A 12464-nucleotide genomic window follows, 5' to 3' on the forward strand; every position below is an offset into this window, starting at 1 on the left:
GGGTGCTCACAGCACAGTGCCCCTCCCCCCTTCCTTCCTTCCTTTCTCCATCCCCTTCTTTCCCTCCTCCCTTTCCTCCCTTCCTTCATCTATCCCTTTCCTTCCTTCCTCTCCTTCCTTCCTTCCTTTCCTTCCTTCCTTCCTCCTTTCCTTCCTTCCTTCCTTCCTTCTTTCCTTCCTTCCTTCCTTCCCCCTAATCTCTCTCCCTCCTCTCCGCCTCTTTCTTATTTTGTCCGCCAGCAATAGCATTCATGAGTGCAGCCAAAGAAGTTTAGTTTTTTTAGACATCTGTTGTAAGGGTGACTGTGATAAGGATGTGCGATGTAGGGGGATACAGGTTCTATTTATTCATCCCAATCTAATGACAGCCCAACATATACTGATGTTCCCTGTCCACTCCCTACTGACACTGTTCACTGCCCCCACAAGATCATTGTGAAAAAAACAAACAAAAATAAATTGTAAAGAATAAAAAAATTAAATAATAAAAATAAATTTCCTTCCTTCCTTCCTTCTCTTCTTCCCTTGCCTCCCTTCCTCCATCCATTCCTTTCTTCCTCCCCACCCTTCATTCTTTCCTTCCTCCATCCATTCCTTCCCTCCCTTTTCTTCCTTCTTTTTTTCCTTCCTCCACCCACTTCCTTCCTTCCTTCCTTTCTTCCTTCCTTCCTTCCTTCCCTCCTTTCCTTTTTTCCTTCCCTTCCCTTTTTCTTTCCTTGTTCCATCCACTCCCTCCCTTTCTTTCCTTCCTTCCTTTCTTCCTTCCTTCCTCACTTTCTACCTTCCTCCATCCATTCCATCCTCCCTTTTCTTCCTTCCTCCATCCCCCTCCCTCCCTCTCTTCCTTCCTTTCCTTTTTTCCTTCCCTTCCCTTCACTTTTTCTTTCCTTGTTCCATCCACTCCCTCCCTTACTTCCTTCCTCCCTTCCTTTCTTCATTGCTCCATCCCCTTCTTTTTCATTCCTCCCTTGCCTCCCTTCTGTCATCTATCCATTTCCTTCTTTCCTTCCTTCCATCCTTCCTTCCATCCTTCTTTCCTTCCATCCTTTGTTTCTTTCCTTCCTCCATTTCTTTCCTTCCTTGCCCCAAATCTCTCTCCCTCCTCTTCTCCTCTTCCCTATTTTGTCCTCCAGTAATAGCATTTATGAGTGCAGCTAAAGAAGTTTAGTTTTGTGTCATCAGCCTATGGTAGTAGTTGGTCCCATGTGGGGATATCTGATGTAAGGGGGACTGTGATAAGGATGTGCGATATAAGGGGGTACAGGTTCTGTTTATTCATCCCAATCTAATGGCAGCCCAATATATACTAGTGCTCCTTGTTCACTTCCTACTGACACTGTCCACTGCCTCCACAAAATCATTGTTAAGAAAAAATACAAAAATAAATTGTAAAAAATAATTAAAAAAAATCAAATAATAAAAATAAAAAAATTCTGACACCCACAACATTGCTCTACTGACATCATCCACTGGCCACCCAAAATAATTTTGGAATAATGCTAAAAATAATATAACATTAAATCCACTGCCCTACTGACACCATCCTGCACATACTACCCACCACCGTACACTTTGCACTCCTCTCCCTGTACATACTACCCACTGTCATACACTCCACACTGTACATTCCCTATTTAACATTACCTCATTCTGCACTATATAAGTCATCTCAGACACTATTTACCCACACCCCTTTTAAGCCATGCCCGATTTTTAGCGCAATTTAAAACCCACCCCTCCTCTCTCATCCCTTCCTCCCTCTCTCTCTCTCTCTCTCTCTCTCTCTCTCTTTTACCCTCTCACTTTCACTTCCCCCACATGGCAGCCATCTTTAAACCTGGAAGTGCGCAGTGGCTTCTACGGAAAGAAACATTCATGTCTTTGCTGCAGTAAATATTTAAATGCCCATTCTATGCAACTGAGCTACAATATATAGGTAGGGTGTTGTGTGGGTGTGGCTTGAGTAGAGGCAGGGGCACAGGGGGCCCCATTATCTCTTACTGCCCAGGGGGCCCCATTAATCCTAGACTGTATTTAACCACACCCCTTTTAAGCCACACCCATTTAAATAGCTCAATTTAAACCACTTCCACTTTTCTCCCTGGAGCACAAAGCATTTTTTTTTCTTTATCACTGCCTAGGGCCCACTATTGAACTTGCACTCGGGCCCACTGATTTCATGATACTCCCCTGCTGTAACATAGAACATGATTTGGCATTGCTGGAAGATTGGTTAAAGAAGTGCAACCTTCAGTGTTCAATGTTTCTAAATGTAAAATAATGCAGCTAGGGAAAAATAATACTTTGATAGAATACAGTATTTGGAGTACAGTGTTGACCAGCACTAAAGAGAAAAAATATTTAGGAGCACTTATTTCAGTTGATTGCATAATGAGCAAACAGTGTGGCCAGGCAGTGGGAAAGGCAAATAATATTCTAGGATGCGTCACTAGAGGGGTCGCCAGCAGGATCTTTAGTTGGACCAGATTTAGAATACTTTGTCTATTTCTGGAGACCTCACTTACAATAAGATAGAACAATTCCAGAGACAGGCAATAAAAATGGTGAAAGCTGTGAGGAATAAAACATATCAGAGACTTCAAGAACCTAGTATGTACGGTTTGGAGGACAGAAGAGAAAGGGGAGACATGACTGAAACCTTTAAAGACATCAAGGTGGTGAATAACGTTCAGGAGGGCAGTATTTTCAATATGAAGCCAAGATCATGAACACGGGGACATGACCTCAAACTAGCAGGAGGAAAGTTAAAAAATAATCTTAGCCCAGCCATACATGGATCAAAATTTGGCTGGCTTAGCAGGGACCAGAATTTCGATCCATGTATGGGCTGGCTGGTTGTACACAAGTTGGGTTATCAATCAACTTGTGCACAACAAGATTAGTGCCGTTGGCAGCACTGATCATTGTGTTCTTCAGGTGGAGAAGGCTTCCTGCTGGCAGAATACAATAGCTCAGTGGGAGTCATTTCCCCATCCACATCCACATCAAATAGGCTCTATTATTTTATTTTTTTCTTTAATTCACTGGTTGAATGAAAAAAAATGAATCGTGTATGGCTAGCTTTGGAAAGTACTATTTTTCGGAAAGAGTTGTAGATGCTCTGAATAGACTTCCTGCAGAAGTATTGAGTCGGTCAACAGCAAGTGTATTCAAATATGTTTTGGAAAAACATAGATCTATACTGAAAAAAAGTTAACCAAAAAAGATAAAAAAAACAAACAAAAAAAAATCATATCTAACTCTACAAAATTGGGCAGATTCGAATGACCAGTTGGTCTTTTTTTCTGCCATCACTTTTCTATGTGTTCCTGTGTTTTTAACATGTGTATATGCAATTCTGTGCAGTTTTTTTCTTCATGCATTATGCAAAATGAGAGTAAAAAATTAGAATGTAGATTTTCTGTGATGCAGTTACAATGCACACTGTTGCACAAAATATGTATTTTTATACATTAACGCTTTAATTTCAGTAGTTCTCCTTTAAACTACCTTGTCAGTATTCTAATGGAACTTAGTAAGTGCCACCCTGAAGAAAGGAATATTATGATTATACAGGATTTATATAGTGCCAACAATTTGTGCAGCATTTTACAATATAACCACTTGCCTACCGCCCTATAGCAGATACATTGCTACAGGGTGTCCGTTGTGCGCAGAATCACGGAAATATACGTGATTTTGCAGTTCCGGTTAGGGGGCGCACGTGCTGCCCTACCCATGCTGCCATTGGTTGCAGCGGATGTCAATCACCAGGTCCTGGCCGGCGATTCTTGGCCGGCACTCGGTGATCACCACTAAAGCTGAGAGAGGAGAGATCTGTGTGTAAACAACACAGATCTCTCTCCTGTCAGCATGGACATGCTGCTTTCTCCCTAGTAAAACAGTACACAGTGTAAGCACAACACAACACACAGTCAACCCTTTGATCACCCCAGATGTTAACCCCTTCCTGCCCAGTGTCATTAGTACAGTGTCAGTGCTTTTATTAGCACTGATCACAGTATTAGTGTCACTGGAGATGTCAGTGGCCGTTAGTCAGTTCCCACCCAGTGTCAGAATGCCCGCCGCAGTCCTGCAATAAGTAGCTGATCACCGCCATTACTAGTACAAAAAGAAAAAACTCCAGTATATATACCACCATTTGTAGACACTGTAACTTTAACATAAAACAATTAATTTACATGTATTGGGATTTTTTTTAGCGAAGACATGTAGCAGAATACATTTTGGCCTAAATTTATGAAGAAATTAGATTTTTTTATTTTTTATTGGATATGTTTTATATCAAAAAGGCAGAAATATTGTTTTTTTTTTTTCTTTCAAAATTGTCCGTATTTTTTTTCTTTATAGGGCAAATAATAAAAAACAAGGGGCAAATAATAAAAAACACAGACATGATCAAATACCAACAAAAGAAAGCTCTATTTGTGGGGAAAAAATTACATAAATTTAATTTATGTAGAGCATTGCATGACTGCGCAGTTGTCAGTTAAAATAATTCAGCTCCGTATCGCAAAAAAAATGGCAAGTGGATAAAGGGAGACAGTATAGTTACAATACAATAAAAAAAAACAAGAGGATTAAGAGGGCGCTGCTCATGAAAGCATACAATCTAATAATAGGCTAAATACTTAGCTGTCTGTTGGGTATTGAAAAAAATCTTTGCTGTTATCAATGTGGGGGGGGGGGGGAGTAGAACAATTTCTGACACACCCAGCAGTGTTGGATAGCAGCAATACCATGCGCTCTTAAAGAAAGCGAATATACGGCTTGGCAACCGCTAGGCAGGTACGTATTTAACGTATTGTACAGGATGGAACTCATAGAGAGGCTTAATAACAGGGTCACTTTTAAAGCATCTGAACATACAAAATGTATTTGAAGCATTTAGATGTCAACTAGCCTCCTAGGAACAAATTGCATTTTCATGCAGTGCAAGTAATGGGATTTTCTGCAGGCAACAGAAGAGGTTTGAATGGGCCTGTGACATAAGCAATAGATTTCCAGCTGCACTGACAGATACCCCCTGAGCCCTTCAAACTCACAATCCATTTACCCTCTATGACTGGGAGCCAGCTGCTCAAAATGCAGCACCCCATTTCTTTTTTCATTCTTCCTCCTATACTGCAAAATGTGACTGTCATATCTCACCATGACCTGTACATAACATATTATATGCTGAAGGACTCCAACTCTCACCTTGGCCTGTACACAGCATATTATATGCTGGAGGACTCCAACTCTCACCCTGGCCTGTACACAACATATTAAATGCTGGAGGACTCCAACTCTCACCCTGGCCTGTACACAACATATTAAATGCTGGAGGACTCCAAATCTCACTATGACCTTTACACAACATATTATATGGTGGAGGACTCCAACTCTCACCATGACCTGTACACAGCATATTATATGCTGGAGGACTTCAACTCTCACCCTGGCCTGTACACAACATATTAAATGCTGGAGGACTCCAAATCTCACTATGACCTTTACACAACATATTATATGGTGGAGGACTCCAACTCTCACCATGACCTGTACACAGCATATTATATGCTGGAGGACTTCAACTCTCACCCTGGCCTGTACACAACATATTAAATGCTGGAGGACTCCAAATCTCACTATGACCTTTACACAACATATTATATGGTGGAGGACTCCAACTCTCACCATGACCTGTACACAGCATATTATATGCTGGAGGACTTCAACTCTCACCATGACCTGTACATAACATATTATATGCTGGAGGACTCCAACTCTCATCATGACCTGGACACAGCATATTATATGCTGGAGGACTCCAACTCTCACCATGAACTGTACACAGCATATTATATGCTGGAGGACTCCCAACTCTCACCATGACCTGTAAACAGCATATTATATGCTGGAGGACTCCAACTCTCACCATGGCCTGTAGCCAGTCTACATCAGTGATCCATGTCTGCTCTTCTCCTCTGTCCCCAGACTCTGGCTCCCATTAAAATCCTCAACTGTGTTAGTGCCTGGAACAAACATACTTTTGCTAGTATACATTAAAATCATGTTTATGCTTCTACCATCTACAGCTGAGTGTATATATGTAATTGGGTTTATACTGTATATGAGTAGATTCATAAATACCATATATCTTAAAATGTACGTAACACAGTATACACCAGCGTGTGTACATATAAAGCATGTCATTGTTTTATATACATGTTTGTGTGAATTTGTGTCCACTTTGTTAAAAATGGGCTGCATCCTACCGATACATCAGACACACTATAAACGGTGGTTGTTTCCTCCTGACAAGCCCTGCACTGTATGTGCCTCAACCAAAGCTGCATTAAGCTGGCCTTGGCTAGATCAAAATAGGTCTGGTTCAGTAGGGACTTGGCTTGGCTATCAGTGGCTGTCCCTGCTTGACAGAAGTCAGTTATTTAATGTCTGTCAAATGGACATGTTGGAAAATTTTCATTGATCAGTGACTGCAGCCAATCAACTGCAGCCCCTGATCAGCGTGCCTCTGTCAGAACACAATGTCCAGGCGGGGGTGGATTCCTCCATGCACCTTGTTTCTGCAGGTGGAAGAATCTGTTAATTTTTTTTCTGTCAGCCCTGAATGAAAGAAAAAAAGAACAGTGTATGGCCAGCTTTGGTCACATTCCGCTAACTGCAGTGCACCTGACGCGTTTCTGGTAACGGTGTACATTGACCACAGTTGTAATTATTTATTTGCATTCATGTGTAGGAAATTGTGTACATTGTCTTCATAAATATCTCCTCACATTAATATTGTCTCTTCTTTCTTTGTTGGTGAGAATTTACTTTTGATGTAAAGCTGACTATATGCTAGCAGAATTTTGTTAAATATTTTTGTTTTAAGAACAACCTTTCAATGTTCTAATCATTAGCAGGGTCAACCGTAATGACAAGAAAATTCGAAAGAGCAGGATGGAAACGTTTTCTCGAATGAACTAATCTCTAACAGTGTTTTTTTGCTTAGTAAAGCCCTTTATTTCCAAAATCAAATGTTAATAGCAAACAAAAGAGTGCTTTCAAATGACTTTTGTCAAGTGGTCGAGTGTACTGCTAATTTTCATGTGAAAGTTCATGTGAATGTTTGTCTGAATTCTGCACCAGCAAGCTCCAGACTATTGCATTCCTTAAGCTGGCCATACGCTATTAGATTTTCAAACAGAGTCATTCTAAATATAATTCAAATCCATTAATAATATATATGTGCAAAAGACGAATTACACCAGACATTCTCAACTAGGGTTCCATGGAACTCTAGGGTTCCTCCAGAGTTGAGAAGGGGTTCCTTGAGCTGTGGCTAACTGACATCCCTTGATGTTGCCTACATAGTTCCAGGTCCAGTGCAACTTGGCAGATTCAATGGCAAGACAGCAAAAATGGTGTTCTGACCACTACTGTAATGGGCATTCTTCCCACTGTCCTCCAGCAATGTAAGGGGCATTTTTCCATGGAAGTCTAGGGTTCCTCCAGAGTTGGGAAGGGGTTCTTTGAGCTGTAACTAACTGACCTCCCCTGATGGTGCCTACATAGTTCCAGGTCCAGAGCAACTTGGAAGATTTAATGGCATGACAGAAAAAATGGTGTTCTGACCACCACTGTAAGGGGTATTCTTCCCACTGTCCTCCAGCAATGTAAGGGGCATTTTCCCAATGACCCCCTAATGGACTAATTTAACAGTGGTGCCGTGAGATCTGAAAATTAGTTCAAAGGTTCCTCTGGGGTACAAAGGTCACGAGAGGCTGAATTAGGCTGAATAAGACAATAAATGCTATATCAAGCAGGAAAACTTAGCATTAATTCCAGACAAGTGTAATTACCATGTCTCTAGTTATTATCATTGTTCCTGTCACAATAGTCTGAGAATTGTTCTCTCTCATTCTTGCAATATTGTTTATATGGATTATTGCTCATTGGTGTTACTTTCTAAAGGTTATGTTTTTTTTCTACCTAAATTGTTTTTAGATTATCCAGGCAGAAAGCAACTGTCCTTCAACAGAGTAATATGGTCTAGGAGACTCCCACAGAGACCTTGTGCAGACCAGACATCCTCCCTCACTGCAAGGCGATGTGCACTAGAGCGCATACATAGATCCACTAAACCGAGCATTCTGTCTACAGTAAGGCACACAAGGCCAGCACTGTCACAGCATATACACAGCCCAAAGCACAGCCACATTTAGTAGGAAAACACGCATGTATAATGCAGCAAAGCACACGCTACATTCACATATTTATATAGTAGGCACAATCGACAACTGGAGCAGTTTTATAGAATACGCTTATCAAATTGAGCTGATTTATTTAAAAAAATGAAGGATATAAAATGAGAAGCCTTAGCAACCAATCAAGTTCCAGCTGTCATTTTACTAGAGCAGGAAATGAAGGGAAATATGCTTTAATCAATGTAGATTAAAACACATGAACCACAGCTGTTACAGCACATCAGGTCTTATATTTTTTAGATTGAGCAAATTTGTCTGATATGCGTGCTACAATAGACGTTTGTAGATCTATGGCTTTACCTTTAATATGTATTATCCTTACTAATTAAATTAAAGGCCAGTGTACACCAGACTTTGGGATCAGTTAATTGAAACTAAATTAAACTAAAAAAACAAATGACAATATGATGCTGTGTCAATAGCATTAAAGTGGTTGTGGACCTCAGACATGAAATTATGAACAAAGCATATCCCTCCTATAGTGTGTACTTGTCTCAATCCAGAGCGCAAAGTGTTGTTTCTGTCTGTTGCCTCATTCCTCTGCTATCAGCATGAATCACTTCTGAGAAGTTTTTCCTGACGCCCAGAGAAAAATGGTGACAGGGGATGGCACAGCCTGTGATTTCAGAGCCTTAGCTCTGTTCCTGTGTGCTGTGTGGAGGGAGGAGTGTCCCTTTCCTCCAATCAGCTCCCAGAGCTCTGCTTACTGATGCAACTTCAGCTCCCCACCCCCTGGTTTTTAGAGCTTAGAGTTCCTGTGTAAATTCTGCACTTTGAATAGATGTAGGGAACAGGCTGCTGTAGATAAACTGGTACAACTTACGCGAGAGGGTTTGATCAACTTTTGTTTATTTAATCGACTTTTGTCGAAGGGCCATGTTGGAAAATTTTTCATAGGTCAGTGGCCGCAGCCAATCGGCTACAGCCACTGATCCATGTATTCTGCCAGCAGCAGGTGCTGCTGTCAGAATACACCATCCTAGCGGGATGATTCCACCATCTACCTCCCTTGTTAGTTTGGATGAAAGAATGTATCCGGGATGATTCCACCATCTACCTCCCTTGTTAGTTTGGATGAAGGATTCTGTCCGGGTTGATTCCGCCACCTACCTCTCTTGTTAGTTTGGACGCAGGAATCTATCCGGGATGATTCCGCCACCTACCTCCCTTGTTAGTTTGGATGCAGGATTTTGTCCGGGTTGATTCCGCCACCTTCCTCCCTTGTTAGTTTGGATGCAGGAATCTGTCCAGGTTGATTCTGCCACCTTCCTCCCTTATTAGTTTGGATGCAGGACTCTGTCCGGGATGATTCCGCCACCTACCTCCCTTGTTAGTTTGCATGCAGGAGTCTGTTCAGGATGATTCTGCCACCTACCTCCCTTGTTAGTTTGGATGCAGGAATCTGTCCGGGATGATTCCACCACCTGCCTCCCTTGTTAGTTTGGATGCAGAAATCTGTCCAGGATGATTCCGCCACCTACCTCCCTTGTTAGTTTGGATGCAGGAGTCTGTCTGGGATGATTCCGCCCCTTTCCTCCCTTGTTAGTTTGGATGCACAAATCTGTCCGCGATGATTCCACCACCTACCTCCCTTGTTAGTTTGGATGCAGGAATCTGTCCGGGATGATTCCGCCACCTACCTTACTTGTTAGTTTGGATGCAGAAATTTGTCTGGGTTGATTCCGCCACCTACCTCCCTTGTTAGTTGGATGCAGGATTCCGTCCAGGTTGATTCCGCCACCTTCCTCCCTTGTTAGTTTGGATGCAGGAATCTGTCCGGGTTGATTCCGCCACCTACCTCCCTTGTTAGTTTGGATGCAGGAATTTGTCTGGGTTGATTCTGTCACCTACCTCCCTTGTTAGTTTGGATGCAGGATTCTGTCCGGGTTGATTCTGCCACCTACCTCCCTTGTTAGTTTGGATGCAGGATTCTTTTCAGGTTGATTCCGCCACCTACCTCCCTTGTTAGTTTGGATGAAGGAATCTGTCCAGGATGATTCCACAACCTACCTCTCTTGTTAGTTTGGGTGCAGGAATCTGTCCAGGATGATTCCACAACCTACCTCCCTTCTTAGTTTGGATGCAGGAATCTGTCCTGGATGATTCCGCCACCTACCTCCCTTGTTAGCTTGGATGCAGGATTCTGTCCAGGTTGATTCCGCCATCTACCTCCCTTGTTAGTTTTCGTGATGGGAGTGACTTTTGGGGGTTAGGGGACCTCTGTGTCAGCTCATGCTCCCCTCATTATGTTTAATTCACCCTGTGCCTGTTAAGGGGTACAGGGTGTGAATGTCCTAGTATTGTGTATTGGTGTGTTGTCCTTTGTTCTCCGCCATGTGCTGTAGCCCTTCCCACTGATGGGGTGGGCTGATGATGTGTTTCCTGTAGCCCTTGCCACTGTTGGGGCGGGCTAATGTGTTTCCTGTTCCTGGTTGTGTTTCCCCGCCCTGTGTGTATAACTTGTTGTTTGTGTAAAAATAAAGGAGTTGACTTCCTGTTTTAAGAAGAGTTGGGTGCTGTCTATTTCCTGAGGGATTTCAAGGGTGTGGTCCGTGGATTTGTGTTCGGACAGGGAAGCTGCGGTATAACGGAATATACCCAAGTGCGGTCTGGGGTCCGTTTCCGTTACATTGGTGGCAGCGTTGGGATTGTGCTTCCAAGCTGTAAACACATCCAAACCACCACCGGGATTCAAGATCAGGAAAAGAGACATCAGTCACCCCAGTGGAGATATGGACCTGGCATCAGAGTTCCCAGGGCTGCTGCAGACTGTTCTTGCAACATACCCCAGGACTGTGTCTACGGATCAGTACCTGCAGCTCAGGCAGCGGATTTGGGAGAACCTTTGGAGAGGAGCCCTCCAGGCGACTGGTATGGAGAAAGGCAAGTGTTATCCAACCCTAGAGGAAAGGGCCAGGGACCATCGGAAGTTACGGATGCCATTCCTGGGAAAGCGACCCCAGAAGCAATGGGTGACTGAGTTGGACAGGCTGGTCCAGCAGGAGATACAACTGGACAATAAATATCGGGCTTTGCGGTGGTATGCTGAGCAGGAATATTTAGGGGTGTCAATGGAGTGCTCTCCTGAGGGACATGACTTTGGTGGGCCTGGATTGCTGTGGGAGAGCCTCACAGATCTTTTTGTGTTTGGCGATGAAGGAGAACCCACCCTGGAGGAGTTGCGAGAAGGTAGAGAGGCTATGTTCGGTCTCACAGGGGTCTCAGAGCTTGAACCAGATCTGGAATACCTGCTGAAGAAAGAACTGCATCTGGAAAGGGCATACAGGCAACTGCTAAGACATGTTCGGCAGCATGCCCAAGAATCAGCAGTGGAAATTCCAGAGACTGGGGATCTGATAGACTTCTCGGATGAGGAGGAACCAGCAGTAGAGCTGGCCACAGAGCCAAACAGTACTGAACTCTGCCCAGCACTAGTAACATCTTCTGAGTTTCACGGACAGGAGATGGTGAACACCTATCCTCAGACACCAGTTCCAGAGGCTGGGGATTTGATTGACTTTTCTGCTGAGGAGGAACCAGCTGGCACATCTCCCACAGAAGAGCTGGCACCAGGCATGGTGTTGTCGACCTCTGCCCACAACAACCAGCACCGCAGGAGCTACAGGAAGAGGATGCAAGTGGCACCTCACAACAGCAGCTGGAGCTGTTGTCCGTGGATAGGACTACAGCCACCACCTAGATACCCCAGGGATGCTGGGCAGTCGGCCCAGATCCCCCACAGCATGATGGAGTCGGCCAAGCCACCCTGTCTTCTCTCCAGTGGCTGAGAGGATTTCAGGGAGAAGGACCAGTCCGTACTTCTCCCCCAGCAGCGGGTATGTTCTACGGGAGAGGCAGAGGTTGGCTGGGTGAGTAACGCTTGGTGTGGGACAATTTGCATGGGGTACTGGGTGGGTGCTGATATTGAGGGACTGGAGGTACAGACTAACTTCAGAGTACATCCGTCTGGGATCTACTCCTGCGTTAGTCTCCTGCCAAAAGGAGAGATATGTGACAGGAGTGACTTTTGGGGGTGGGGGGACCTCTGTGTCAGCTCATGTTCCCCTCATTATGTTTAATTCACCCTGTGCCTGTCAATGTCCCTGTGAATGTCCTAGTATTGTGTATTGGTGTGTTGTCCTTTGTTCTCCGCCATGTGCTGTAGCCCTTCTCACTGATGGGGTGGGC

At 43.7% G+C, this 12464-nt stretch overlaps 1 protein-coding gene across 1 annotated transcript in view; it reads left to right on the forward strand.

Annotated features, from left to right (window-relative positions):
• The window catches only part of MARCHF3 (membrane associated ring-CH-type finger 3), a 342991-nt gene that overhangs the window by 190630 nt on the left and 139897 nt on the right, over positions 1–12464 (forward strand). The gene's annotated exons all lie outside the window — the stretch shown is intronic.

Source organism: Staurois parvus, unplaced genomic scaffold (assembly GCF_062004578.1).
Source record: "Staurois parvus isolate SC_StPar_1 unplaced genomic scaffold, SC_StPar_1.0 ptg000355l, whole genome shotgun sequence".
Lineage (NCBI taxonomy): Eukaryota > Metazoa > Chordata > Amphibia > Anura > Ranidae > Staurois > Staurois parvus.